We start from the raw sequence: 14688 nt of genomic DNA on the forward strand, positions 1-14688 counted from the left end.
CACGCAAGACATCCATTGTACCACTGCTTTTGCAAAACAGCCTAAGGCTGAATTCATAAAGATCAATGGGACTAGTGTGCAAAATCTTAGGACAAACGAGGTGAAAACTGAGTGACAAGAAGAGCAGATGGACTGACCGATCTTCAACGTTGTATTTGGTAACTTCAATACATAACTCTGAAAGAGGTACATACCGTCTAATAGACCACGTTTCCTCATCATAAATCATTTATGTGACCACTTATCTCTGTACTCCCACCCGAATGGCTTTATTTTACTTCCCGTCTTACTAATTTTCATTGCACAAAATCTCAATGTTCATGAAACATGATTGACTTGTTAACAGGATTTGAAATATCTTCACAGTTATCTGTATCGCAGCTAGAAAACGTAATGTGTACCTACTTCTTACCCTATGCTGACACTTAGAAGCGAAAGTCTTATACAACGGTAGAGAAACGCATTTTTAACACATGAGGAAAAAGAGAAAGCTAGGTGATACAAACATCACTTTGGTTCTTAGTGGGGACTTGCATTAATACACGATCTCTCAAAACACGGGAAAAATCTGCAGTATCCGCAAGGCAACTAGATCTAAACAATCCTCGAGAATGTGTCATATGACTTAATATGATAAATAATACGAAGTATTATATGTGGTCTAGCTTCAATTAACTCAATACTGAAATATCCACAAAACCCTTTCTGCTTATACTTTTACTTCCATGTGTCATTCGGATGTAAAGTGGTGAATAGACAATCTGATTTAGTGAAAACACAGATACATGTCTATACTTTAATTTTATATATTTCATAAACCTATTTTTCAGACAAAAATTTTGGCATCTTTTAAACTAACTTCCACTGTAATATCGTTTGTTTATATTCCCTTGAGATGTTTCAAACTGATAGTGAAACAATTCAATGATTTCATTTGATATTCCTTGGTAATTAATGGTTTGTATTTTGAATATTTCAATCAATTATTGGAACAATATACCTTAAAAATATGCAAATTCCTACTAGTCATAACTCTGGGTTGGTCTTTCAGTAGATTGTAACTGCCTATTACTTTATAGTCTTATAATAAACCGAAAAGAATTAACAATCATCTCTCGAATTTAATTGTTGTTTAATTAAAATCAATCTGTAATATAAACTGCTGAGGAGTCCCACAACAGGACGAAACGGCCATCCAATGCTTCCAGGTTTTCCATGGTGGTCTAGCTTCAATTGACTCATGATCTCAACTATATATAAACTAACTCCTGACGTAAAACTGATTAAATCAATAAGATGAAGACCCAAGAAACCATAAAAATAAACTATACATATTATATTGTTTATACTTGTTGCGTCCCGATAACAATAGTGAATGGTAACTTTGTCATCCATTTATGGATCACTATTATGCATATAGTTATTATTGTATAATTGCTAAATAACTAAACTATTCATATTCGTGTCCCTCTTACTATAAGCTTTATTTTGACCTATAGACTATTATTATACGATTTAGTATTCTTGAGTTATCCCATATCTGTCAATTACTATCTCCCTTATTCACAGCCACATTTGGCTAAAGCTTGTACACATGATATTTTCCATTTTATGGGATGATGTGGTCAGTTTGTTTGGTATATGAACCCAGTATATTTGAAAATAATGATTCATATTCCAGAGGCTGTTATTGATGTTCTGGACTTTACTGACTGGGCTAGACAAAATCAAAACCGATAAGTACTTTAAACTGCTCGTACGGTTTTCATGTGTTATAATTCCAATCGATAATTCTCTGCTCTCTAATTGGCAGTTTTATCACGTTCATACGTTAACAGGGCATCCACTCGGCCACAAGTTATAACAACTAACCACTAACAAATTATATGTAAATTGTACTTGTCACTTGTTATATTCATTATTTATCATATTAAACATTAATATTTTATATCAGTCTTAGTTACTAAATCTAAATAGTTACTAACTTATTCATATTATGTCATATTCTTAATCGTTTATATTTACCAATTATTGATTATATTCAATCTTAGAGACAAAAGAAAATATACAAATGATTTTAAAATCATCATAAATTCCTTTTATTCATCACATGTTAAACAATGATAATAATTAAGATTTAATAGATGAATATCTAAGTGAAAGCTGCATGAAATTGGTTGATCTTATTAAAAAAAAGAGAGAGATAAGGGGATATATATGTATGTTTCCTATCTGATTGAATAGTACATGAATGAATAAAACTAGTATATACCAATATTGTTGATGTACACATAATGTACTGCTTTTCTCCTTTTTTTTTTGCTTTGTTTTAAGTTAACCCTGAAATGTTTAACAAGGAAAGATGAATATGGATATAACATGTATATCTTGTTTGTAAATTTTATAATCGTGTAAAATAGTCTGTATACTAAGCAAAAATGGATAGTGGCTAGCAGTGGAATCTAGTTTGACGCGCGTTTCATCCTATTTGGGACTCGTCGACTGGATTTACCTGCATCTTAGAGTTGATGTTCACTCTGGGACTCGAACCCAGTACCTCTCGCTTCAAATGCCATAACATTATCCACTTAGCTACTGTGCTAGCCACTATCCATTTTTGCTTATAATGCTTGTGAATTAAAGCTATATCGAGGTAATACGTAAAGTATGCACATATTTCAATAAGAAACTGATCAATTTCAGTCCTAAACATCAATGGGAAGATTCAAACAAATAATACTAAGTGAAGTCTGTATACTGTTGTAATTTATAGTTCAATGTTGATTTGAATATGGAAACATAGATTGATCAAATCAATATAAAACGAGTGTTGAATGACTTGTTCAACTAGATAGTTGTTTAAACTGTAGTCAACAATTCTATTATCATCAGTATATATATACTACTGAGATTAACGAAGAATTAAATGTATATGTTCAATGATATGTTTGCGGAACGATTTTATATGGTCTTAAAAATAGTTTTCATCATGAATCAGTTATAGTTAGAGAAAAATAACTATACGAGGATAGATATTAACGGTTTTGAACTCTTCAGAATATATAATGTACAACGTATGCCCCCAAATGTCCTGGTACGGCCGAGAGTGGGGAGAGTCCACTCTCCCTCTCCAAATGCTCTCGCATGACCAGGCATATATAGCCTCTGTCAGAGAAGTCCAATTAACTGCTTTCTAAAGCCACAAGTGTTGTTTAAGAAATTGAGAGGATGAAAAGCGAATGTCCGGTGCTTTAACCGGGTTGGTGTACGTGGAAAGTCCACCTAAGGGAGATGAAAAACCCTGATTCCAAACCAATGGTGCACATGGGCTCTAGTATCCTGTGGAAACAAATGGCGTATGAATCAATCGTTGGTCAACGGCTACCATGAGACTGCGTCTCCTCACTATGCTCCACTGCCTTGTGGATCAGAACTTGTGGTCAAAGGCTTCGGGTGTGGCTCCCTAAGGAAACCACGTGCTTCAGTTTGGGCACTTCAGCAGTATCACAGCCCTCATACAAATCAGATGAGACTTGTGTGGCGCATATACATCTGGTTCCCCTTTGTACCAATATTTATGTGTTTAAATAAATAAATTTATGGATAGAGTATAAAATCAATCTCACAATTTTCAAATCTTACAGTTAACTGAGTATAATATTACTATGCAGTGGTGTAATAATTTGGAAATCGTTTATGAATCCAACTTCTTTATACTCATTTAATTAGATTACTCAATTATTGAATCCGTTAACTATAAGTTCACTGTACAACAATAATGACCTACCCTTAATCAATAGCACCGATGAGCATCAACGGCGGTCGAGTGTCTTAGTGTTTATTGATTCATACAGATTCTTTTAAATCTAATACTCAGTCAGAAAATGAGAAGAGAAAGTCGATTCATCTTCTATTCTCGCAATTTTAAAACTCCCTCAAATATAATCTACGTCAGTAACTAGACTACAACGCATAAGAAATGAAAAGAAATCATAAACTGTAAATAACCTAAGTCATTTGTCATCCAAAGATAAGTAACACACGGGACAATTAATAGACGTCAAGATATAAATCAACACTGATAAGATAAATGAGAGTTTACAATTAGGGCAATATCAAAATATATATCTAATAAAATGTATTTGGAATAGAGCACAGTTATCAATCAAATCATCTCAATGAAAAAACTATACACATATATGGTAGTGGAATCTAGGACTTGCATTTCGTCCTATTTGTGACTTGTCAGTTGGATGTACCTTCATCCTAGAGTTTATGTTTACTCTGGGACTCGAGCTTAGTATCACTCGTTTCAAACATCATCGCGTTATCCACTTCGTGAATAAATGTCAATATGAGATCGATCAATTGCAGTCTTAAAAATCCATGGGAAGGAGACTCAAACAACCAATACAAAAATGAACTTTTTCTTCTATTTTACATAAACTCTCTTCATTTATTTTTCTACCTTTATTAATACAATACAAGTGAGAAAAATCTGACTAAATCTCTAGTTGGTTGTTACCATTCACAATGTAAATACTAAAACAGATTGAATCATACTTGTAGTTTTATCTAAAAATATATAACTAAGGAAACAGAATTTGACTTATTCATGGAATAATTAATGTGTTTTTAAAGTAAAAATAAGATTTAATCCCCTTTTTTTGTTATTGGATGAAGTCTAATTAACAATTGTCCATCTTGTCAGAAAGATGCTTTGTGGAGATTTTAGTAATTCTATGGTTGAATTCATGAGTCAATTGAATCTAGACTATAATGAAAGACCTAGAAGCATTGGACGGCAACTTCGTCCTATTGTAGGACTCCTCATCAGTGCTCATCCACAATAGGTCCTGGGTTGGAATCCTGAGGGGCGGGATCATGGATACGCACTGCTGAGGAGTCCCACAACAGAATGAGATGGCCGTCCAGTTCTTCCAGATCTTTCATGATGGTCTAGCTTTGATTGACTCATGAATTCAATTATAAAATTGTTCATGTTATCAATCTGATGTGAACCGCAAAACAAGAAGCCTTAACAAATTACGGAAGCTATTTTTGGGGACGTTAATTCATTTAATTCAAAGCTTGTAAAACTGTAACATTTACTTTTGCCCCTAGCCTATTCTACAGATCATAAGCTTTCGTTTGATGTATAATTCATTGCCATAGCATTTTCTGTTGTAAAGCTATTGTCATTTAGACGTAATCTTTTGTACCCTATTTTCTACTATAATCCCCCAGTTTTGGACATAATTGTATTTTCCTAATTATTTTACGTTGTGGTCAGCCTATTCATCTATTTATTCATGTAACCTTTCACCCTAATCTGAATTGGGAATTCGAGTGCTAGATCGGGGTTGGAATAAAGTGATTAGCGTTCCAGCTGTCTTTGTCTTCTGTCTCTCTCTCTCGTGCTTGCCAGCCAATCAGGGATAGAATAGTTTTCGTCTCTCTACCCCCACTTCGAACTCACGCATATTAGCCTCAAAGGTTAAGCCAGTCAGCCTACCGGGTCAAGGTCTTAATCTACATTACACAGGTCATACTCGGCACAAAGTGGGTAGAAAGATTCAAGGACGTAACACAATCATATGAGGTTTCACTAAAAATGCTAATAAATCCCAATGATTTGTATATATTTGAAGCTGATAAAATCTACAGATTTGTTGTTCTGTGAAGATATAGAATATTAGTTTTAACCCGTACTCTGTTTAATATGAAACAAGATGACGATAGTTTTAAATCGGTAGTGAGCATTACTTCTCTTATTGTTTCAAATAGAAATTACGGAAATTATCAGAAGGGGTTTTGTGGAGATTTAGTATTTTTCATAGTTGAAAGAGTAAGTCAATTGAAGCCATCCAGTGTTTCCAGGTTTTCCATGGTGGTCTAGCTTCAATTGACTCACGCTTTCAACTATGAAAAATTACGGAAATGTTATTGTATAGCACGGGACTTAGATTCAATGTTTCCTGTTCAAGTTTGGTGACATATAGTTAGTCCAAGGAGTGATTTTTAATATGTTAGCTTTAAAATTTTCAAACCGATAATCCCAGGGGCTAAAGTGAGGTATATTGTTTTTAGAAATAAGATTTTTAAAATTCCCCCTCTTTCATGAAAATGCTAATTCTCTAAGGATTCTGGTTGTATGTCGGAAATGTATTACTGCTACCATACTCTAAAGTAATAAAAATCGAGACTTATCGCTTTTAGTTTTACTGCTCTCCAAATAACCTGAATGATATAACAAAGACTTAGGAAAAAGTATATTCTGGTCAGTTTTACGCGGTTGAGTAATCAAAAGAGGCAAGGTAAAGCATCTTATAGAAGTAACCGCTACGTCTGGGAACTAATTGTCTAACAGATCCCATTTTTCTTAATTAAAATAATCCTACTTTTACTTAGATTTTAGTCTCTTAATGACTATTTATGTCCGTCTGTAATATCAAGGCAATAGAAGATACTTTGCTAACAGATGTTGATGATGATTTTGAATTGAATGACAGGAATGAACTTCATTTACTTAGTATTGTTTGTTTGGATCTCCCCATTGATGTTTTTAGGACTGCAACTGGTCAGTCTCTAATTGGCATATGTGCATACTGTACGTATTGCCTCGATATAGCCTAAATTCACAAGCATGGTAAGCAGAGATGGATAGTGGCTAGCAGTGGAATCCAGGAAGCGTGTTTCGTCCTATTTGGGACTCGTCAGCTGAACTTTATTGATTATCGAAATTTTCATCTGTTTTGGCCATTAATTAGAAGTTTCTTCACTTTACATTTTGTTACATAGTGCTACATATTCTACAGAATTCAATTAGATAGTTCATTTAGTGTTGTGGTTCGTTTTCCTATTATTTTATCAATCCATTCGGTCCGACCAAATATATGTACACACTGTCACATTGCATACTTGAATAATCCAACTGTTTTAGCTGTTTGTCTAAATGTCACTGATTGAGATACAAGCTTCATAAAATTTCAGCATCGTCAAATGTAGATGGATCGCTTAATAATGTAGCCGACAATGAACTGCTGATGACTAAATTATCATTATGTATAGATGTTTATATTTTCTCGTTGGTATTAATATTTATAACTTACACTCAGTAGTCATATAGTGCTGATTGTATCCTGTCGATCAAGGTGTAACGTAGTTACTAGTCCTAACATTGCGTGCACTAAGTTGACATGTCAGGTGTTGAAGGAGGTTGAATACTCCTTAGACCTTGGGACTGAATGATGCAAGTTCTAATTCTACAGGGCCCATCAATTCGTTCATTGTTGTAGGTAAACATTCCTGATGAGTCCAAACTAGCATGAAATCTAGGTCCAGTGTTTCCTTCGGACTACCTCCAATCACTTAACATGTCCATGAATACATGTGATTAAACTCTGATAACATAGAAGCTCTTTTAATGGGTGTTTCAATACTGATCATCAGTCATAGTCGACAAACCAATGTTATATTTGCTTAATCCTCTAGTATTTATCGAATTCTATCGATCAAGTTTCAAAAAGTACGACTCAAGAGTATCTTTATGATTATCTGAAACCATCTAGCATTAATTATTAGTTAATTCTCAACAGGGGCTTTTTTTTAAATATCCCTCTAGTTGGCATGAAGTATTTTAACTTAACCAATGAACATCTGTAAATTGATAAGCATTTTTCTCAAACTCATGAAAAAGGAAGTTATAAAATATGTTGATGATATTATTTCAAAATTTATTCTCTATCATTCAGTTAGCATCATCATCGGTAAACGTGTGTTACTCTAAGACGTCATATCAAAGCAGTATTACTTACGCCTGTTACTCCCAATGGAGCATAGGCCGCCGACCAGCATTAGTAGCAAGAAAGACTAATCACTGAAAATATGGTTCAGAAAGAAGGAATGAAAAAGTATGTATGAAGGAATATTAGAACTGTATATTTTAGGGGAAAACAAAGACTGAATGTATCTGTACTATTCTGAACAGTTCTGAGCTATTCAGTCTAAAGATGGAGAGTCATGTGAACCTCAACCGGATAGTTGGGGTTTACTGATACGGCTCAGTTTAAGTTAATGACTTCTTAGAGTGATACAATATCTTGGCTCTTAGTTTTCTGTACAACTGACTCCAATTTTGAGTCAATGAATATACAGTAGTCAACAGACAGTTAAAATTCTTAGTACAACCAGATTCATAAATACGTGTTGGTGGTGAAAGATAAAAAATAAACTATAAAGGATATTGAAAATTGATTGCTTTATTCGATCTAGTGATTACATTGTGTAAGTAGTCACCTAGTATCATCCATCTTTACAAACTGATCTGTGTTTACATAATTTGATGTTGAATTTAAAGTAACTTTTGTCTAAAATAAATAATTTGTCAAATATAACTCATTTAAATAATACTGGTTTATGTACTTGGCTCGAAGTTACACTTTTTGTGTATGGATTGATGGTACTATTATTTGTTCAACCTGTTCGACCAAATAATTAGTATTTAAGTATTTCAATCGACAACTATATTCATGTAAGCAAAGATGGATAGTAGCTAGTAGTAGAATCCAGGAAGCGTATTTCATCCTACTTGGGACTCATCAGCTGTGTCTGAATTTCAGAGTTGATGTTCACTCTGGGATTCGGACCCAGTACCTTTCGCTTCCATCCAGCTGACGAGTCCCAAATAGGACGAAACACGAGTCAAACTCGATTCCACTGTTAACCAATATCCATTTTTGCTTACAATGCTTATGAATTAAGGCTATATCGAAGTAATGCGCACAGTATGCACATATGCCAATTAGAGACTGACCAGTTGCAATCCTAAACATCAATGGGAAGATTCAAACAAACAATACTAAGTGAATTTAACTATATTCAGAGTAGTAACTTCCTTTGATTTCTATTCTGTTGAATGGTTTTATTTGAAATTTCATACAGATAATTGAGTTCGCATGCTGAGTTGTCATAGTGTTTTTATTGAAACACTTGGTAAAAATGACGCGAGCCAACTAAAATGACGTGTAAATACCATTGTATAGCATTTCTAACCTTTAAAGTTATGAGGGAAAATTATTGTTTACCCCTATAGAATAAAGGTGATAGTGTTAGACGTGTCTGATGCTCAGTTCTTTCTATGCAGATTTCATATATAACACACAAATCAACCTTACCTCGAAATCCTAATCTTAAGTCGTTAACACTGGCCACGAACAATGTTGGGACTCGTAAAAATTTGTTTGCATCGTTGAATAAAAGCGTTTAAAATCTTAGGTAATCTATATCCATAAGAACGGTTCATACGCCATTTTTTTCGATTTACAGACTGTGTAACCCGTAGAAGACTAATGAGTCGATTAATTACGTAAAATCTGTCTACACTTTGTAATATCACTGGTTTCTTTCCCATTTACAAAGCTGTTTCCGATTGGCTAAGCAATGGCTGAAGATTAATCACATTGTATTAACCTAGTCCTTACACTATTCTCGAGACAGGATATGAATTTGTAACGCGCCTTTCTTTGAATGTTCAGTGTGTTCAATAACTAATATTTTCTCGTCCATTGGATAGGTGAGTATTGGATATAAGGGCATGATTTTCATGGAGGATGTTTTTTAAGCTCTAAATTTCACTTAATTTGCTTTCCTCATCCGAAAACTCGCTAGACACCTCAGTAACATGTTCATAAAAGACATGTAGATAGCCTTAACTGACTAAGATGAAGTCCCCAATGAAAATTACACTCTTACAATATAACACTGACACATTAAATGAACGGAAAAATGCTTGAGAATGGTAGATATCACACAAATGGAAATACATGGTTATCCTCACCCTTATCAAGTCAACTTGGTTTAAAGGTGTTATCGATGAGAAAACGCCTCCATCAAGAGATTTCTTAACAGTCAGGTAGTCATTTAAATGTTTACAAAATTGACATTTAGTTAAATACTGTTTTTAAGCTGCACGCTTTTGATTGAATAGCTCCAATTGTCTTCTTAAACAACATCATAGATGACACAAAAATGATCTTTTAAAGATATCTTACAACGACCCTGTTTGTGGTTGGTTGTCTTAAGTTGTTTTCTATATTTTCACATATATTTTCATCTCCTATTCCACTTGTTCTGTCTCTCACCACTTAATTGATCGTGACAATACAACGTCATCAAAACAGATTAACTTGGCACATTTAGTGGTAATTATAAGTAAGCATAATCCTCTCAATTAGAATATATCGAGTTATTCTTTCTCCTGTGTTTATATATCGAAATGTCGATGATCAGTTTTGGTGTGTCATACCTTTAAAGTATAGTCATGTGATTTCAAATTGCACTACACAAACTGTTTTAATCAATAATAGATCTCTTGACGAATATCAAAATTTTTTAGTGACTGGATGAAACTATTTTTATTTATTTATTTTAACATATAAATATTGGTACAAAGGGGAACCAGATATGTTTGCGCCGTACAAATCTCACTTGATTTGTGTGAGGGCTGTGAAACTACACAGGTGCCCAAACCGAAACAGGTGGTTTTCTTAGGGGACCACACCCCGAACCTTTTACCTAAACATCTGATCCACAAGGCAGTGGAGTATTGTAAGGAGATTCAGTCCCATGGTAACCTGTGACCAACGATTAATTCATACGCCATTTGTTCCCTCATGATACTGGAGCCCATGTGCACCATTGGTTTGAAATCACAGTTTTCCAACTCCCCTAGGTGGACTTTCCGTGTCCACCAACCCGGTTAAAGCGCTGGACATTCGCTTTTCGTCCTCTCAATTTTGTAAACAACACCCCTGCCACGAGAAGGCAGTGAGTAGGACTTCTCTGTCTGAGGCTAAATGCGCGTGTCCTTGTGAGAGCATTTTGAGAGGGAGAGTGAACTTTCCCCACTCTCAGCCGTACCAGAGCATTTGGGGGCTTCCAACCGAAACAGAATACAATGAATAACAGAATGAGAACCATATATCCTAAACCAGACACTTACAAGTCAACCAAAAATGACAGATATATAGATGATTTTACAACTGGTAATTATTTATCAAGTGTGCTCAAATTTTTCTGTACTTGTCTTTCGTTTAATGATGAGATGATGAAAACATTATCATTTTACTACTTGTTGTTATATCCTAGTTGCCCATCATTTCTCCTCTTGTCTGCCAACCACAGCTACCAACCCTTTTTTTATAACCAACATCAGTTCACGATCATATAGTTTTACCATGTTCGGTAATTGGATAGTTGATTTAGTGAACATTATTATGTTGTCAGAAGGGGGTTTGTGGAGATTTTAGTAATTTTATAGTTGAAATCATGAATCCATTGAAGCTAGACTATCGTGGAAAACCTGGTAGCACTGGATGACCGTTTCGTTCTATTATGGAACTTCTCAGTGGTAGTGCGCATCCACTATTCCCCCTCGCGAGATTCCAACCCAAGACCTATCAGTCTCGCGCACGAGCTTTTAACCTCTAGACCACTGACCTAACCGGCATCTAACGATGTTAATATCTAACTTCAACCAATCCACGAAATTGATCAACCATCCACCATTATCTTCAGTGAGTTGATATCTCACAACAGACCTGGTTGTACTCCACTGGTCACTGCTTCCCACTAGAATTCCAGGAAATATCTATTGAAGCCAGTCACTAGTGAGCATATGATTATTATCAGAAGGGGTTTGTGGAGATTTCAATAATTTTATAGTTGAAATCATGAATAAATTAAAGCTAGACTATCATGGAAAAGCTGGAAGCACTAGACACCTGTTTCGTCCCATCGTGTAATTCCTCAGCAGTGCGCATCCACGATCCCGCACTCGCGAGATTCGAACCTAAGACTTATCAGTCTCGTGCACGAGCACTTAACCTTTAGACTACTGAGCTAACTGGCATGCAAACATGTTAATGTCTAACTTCAAACAATCCACAAAATTGATCAACTATCCATCATTATCTTCAATGAGTTACTATCTCATAAATGAAAATTGTCCTACATCTAGTTCAAATTTTAAAAAAATTTGTATCCATATTCATTGAACAACATATATGAATATCTATCCAATATCAAATATAGAATGTTATTCAAAAAAATAAATAATTTCTATTTGTACTTTTTTAGGATTTATAATTTCTATTTTTCCTTTTCTGTCTCTATGTAATCTATCCCATTCATTCATTCAATCAATCAATTTAATTGAATTAATTATTAAAATTATTATTGATAATTTAATTATTATTTATTTATTTTTGGGATATGAATGATCTACAGACATATGATTACCCTTATTATTATTATTACCATTACTATCATTATTATTATCAGTAGTAGTAGTAGTAATATTAGTAGTAATAGTAGTAGTAGTAGTAGTAGTAGTAGCAGTAGTAGAAATAAGAGTAGTAGTAGTAGTAGTAGCAGTAGTAGAAATAAGAGTAGTAGTAGTAGTAGTAGCAGTAGTAGAAATAAGAGTAGTAGTAGTAGTAGCAGCAGTAGTAGTAATAGGAGTAGTAGTAGTAGCAGTGGTAGTAGCAGTATTATTATTATTACTATTAGTAGTAGTAGTAGTATCTATTTAACTATCGGAAATTATCATTTGTATATGTTAATAGCCAATTTTCTAAGAAAAAATATAGACAATACAACAAGTATATTATGTAATAGGATATATATATATATATCCTTATGATCATGTTAATGTATAAGTGTATGTGTATATTCATTCAATATATCCATGACATATATGTATGTATGTACATGTGAGTGTGTGAGTGTGTGTGTTGTACCTAAAAAATACCTCAAATAATTTCAAAATGTACCTAGTTGTTCCCATTATAGATTACTTTGTTCATTGTTGTTTTATGCGACAAAATATTTCAGTATGAAGTTAATTTATATATGTACAATGTTTTTTCTGTCTCTATTATGTATGGATTTAGAGGTAGTATTGTTTTGGTTGAATGTTCCCATTAATGTTTTAGGACTGCAACTGGTCAGTCTCTAATTGGCATATGTACATACTATGCGTATTGCCTCGATATAGCCTTAATTCACAAGCATTATAAGCAAAGATGGATAGTGGCTAGTAGTGGAATTCAGTTTGACTCGTGTTTCGTTCTATTTGGGACTCATCAGCTGGATGTACCTGCATCTCAGACTTGTTGATGTTCACTCTGGGACTCGAACCCAGTACCTTTCGCTTCAAATGCCATCACGTTATCCACTTAGCTACTGAGTTCAGCTAACGAGTCCACTGCTAGCCACTATCCATCTTTGCTTACAGTAAATATATTTGTTAGTTTTGTTTATTCAAGATTTTGCCAATTTGGATGTAAGCTTTCAACAAGAGCAAGGAGGATTTGTTTCAGATGTAAAGGACAATATTGATAAAACAAGGACAGAATTCCTACAGCTAAAAAATATATATGCAATTCAAAACAACTTTCAACCAACATGAAAGTGAGATTATTTAATGTGAATGTCAAGACAGTTCTGCTATATGGAGCTGAAACGTGGAGAAATACTACAACCATCATCAAGAAGTACAGGTAAACAGTTGTCTGCACAAGATACTCTATGTCTGTGGCTGGTAACCATCAGCATCAATCTGCTGTCGGAGAGAACAAATCAGCTTCTAGCTGAAGAGGAAATTAGGAAAAGACTCTGAAAATGGATAGGATATACATTTCGGAAATCAACAAACTGCATCACGAGGTGAGGGCTAACTTGGAATCCTGAAGGGTTAAGAAAAAGATGACGACCAAAGAACTAATTGAATAGGGATTCGGAAGCAAACATAAAAATAGTGAATAGCAATCGGAAACAACCTCAGTCGACAAAGATTCCCTAGCTTCTCAACCAATTACTCATTCATATACAGTACTCTGCATCTAACCTCAGCACTGTTCACTCAGTCGTCTCAACATATGTTAACAATGAATTGAAAACACCTATGATCATATACTGCAGACAAACGAATATCTATCATTTCTAAAGACTGAATTTCATAGTTATGAAGTAGAACAGAACAAACTATTGCACAGAATACTCGTCGTTTGATTATCAGACAGACATTTTGTCAATGTTACAGATAACGGAAGTTGGCGAGAGCAATGCCGAGATATTTTTTTCATATCACTCAATTAAGAATGGCGAGGCTTGTAAAATAAGTTATTTGGTCGATGCCAATACCTTCATGCTTTTGCTATCAACACCATAATCTATCGAAAATCACAATACTACTGTTACTAGTACTCAATAATTAGAACTTTACCTGGTTTCAATGAATTCATTGTTTTTTTCAAATCGACAATTGATCGTATGGTACAAATTATTTGGTTCAATGAGATGGATTCAAACTTTAACATTTAAATGAACTGTAAATCAGCTTGAATATCTATCATTTCAACTTATTACATCACATTATCAGTGCAGTATGAGCGAGCATCAATAGGATAAGAAGCAACATTGAGGAAATAACATTCAATGCAACGAAGGAATAAATAAGATTTGGAAATGAAAATAGTTAAGAAAATGAATCGAACCGTACCATTATGGTTAACTTTACTGTTTGGGAATCAACCTCTCTAAACATTAATTATACATATCACATTGAACTCAACCTATAGGCATGATTCAAGCTCCATAGTCAATTAGTCTATGGATTGATCTCAT

The 14688-nt window shown here is 34.2% G+C and overlaps 1 protein-coding gene and 2 non-coding genes across 3 annotated transcripts in view; 1 reads left to right on the forward strand and 2 right to left on the reverse strand.

Moving 5' to 3' along the window:
- Positions 1 to 14688, forward strand: part of Smp_142050 (Extracellular signal-regulated kinase 1/2,putative) — an 80369-nt gene that overhangs the window by 20676 nt on the left and 45005 nt on the right. The gene's annotated exons all lie outside the window — the stretch shown is intronic.
- Positions 2533 to 2601, reverse strand: Smp_tRNA_00292_Pseudo_TTG.1.1. The gene has a single exon. It is a non-coding gene (tRNA).
- Positions 13183 to 13249, reverse strand: Smp_tRNA_00225_Gln_TTG.1.1. Its single transcript has one exon. It is a non-coding gene (tRNA).

This window comes from Schistosoma mansoni (genome assembly GCF_000237925.1).
Source record: "Schistosoma mansoni, WGS project CABG00000000 data, supercontig 0222, strain Puerto Rico, whole genome shotgun sequence".
Classification (NCBI taxonomy): Eukaryota; Metazoa; Platyhelminthes; class Trematoda; order Strigeidida; family Schistosomatidae; genus Schistosoma; species Schistosoma mansoni.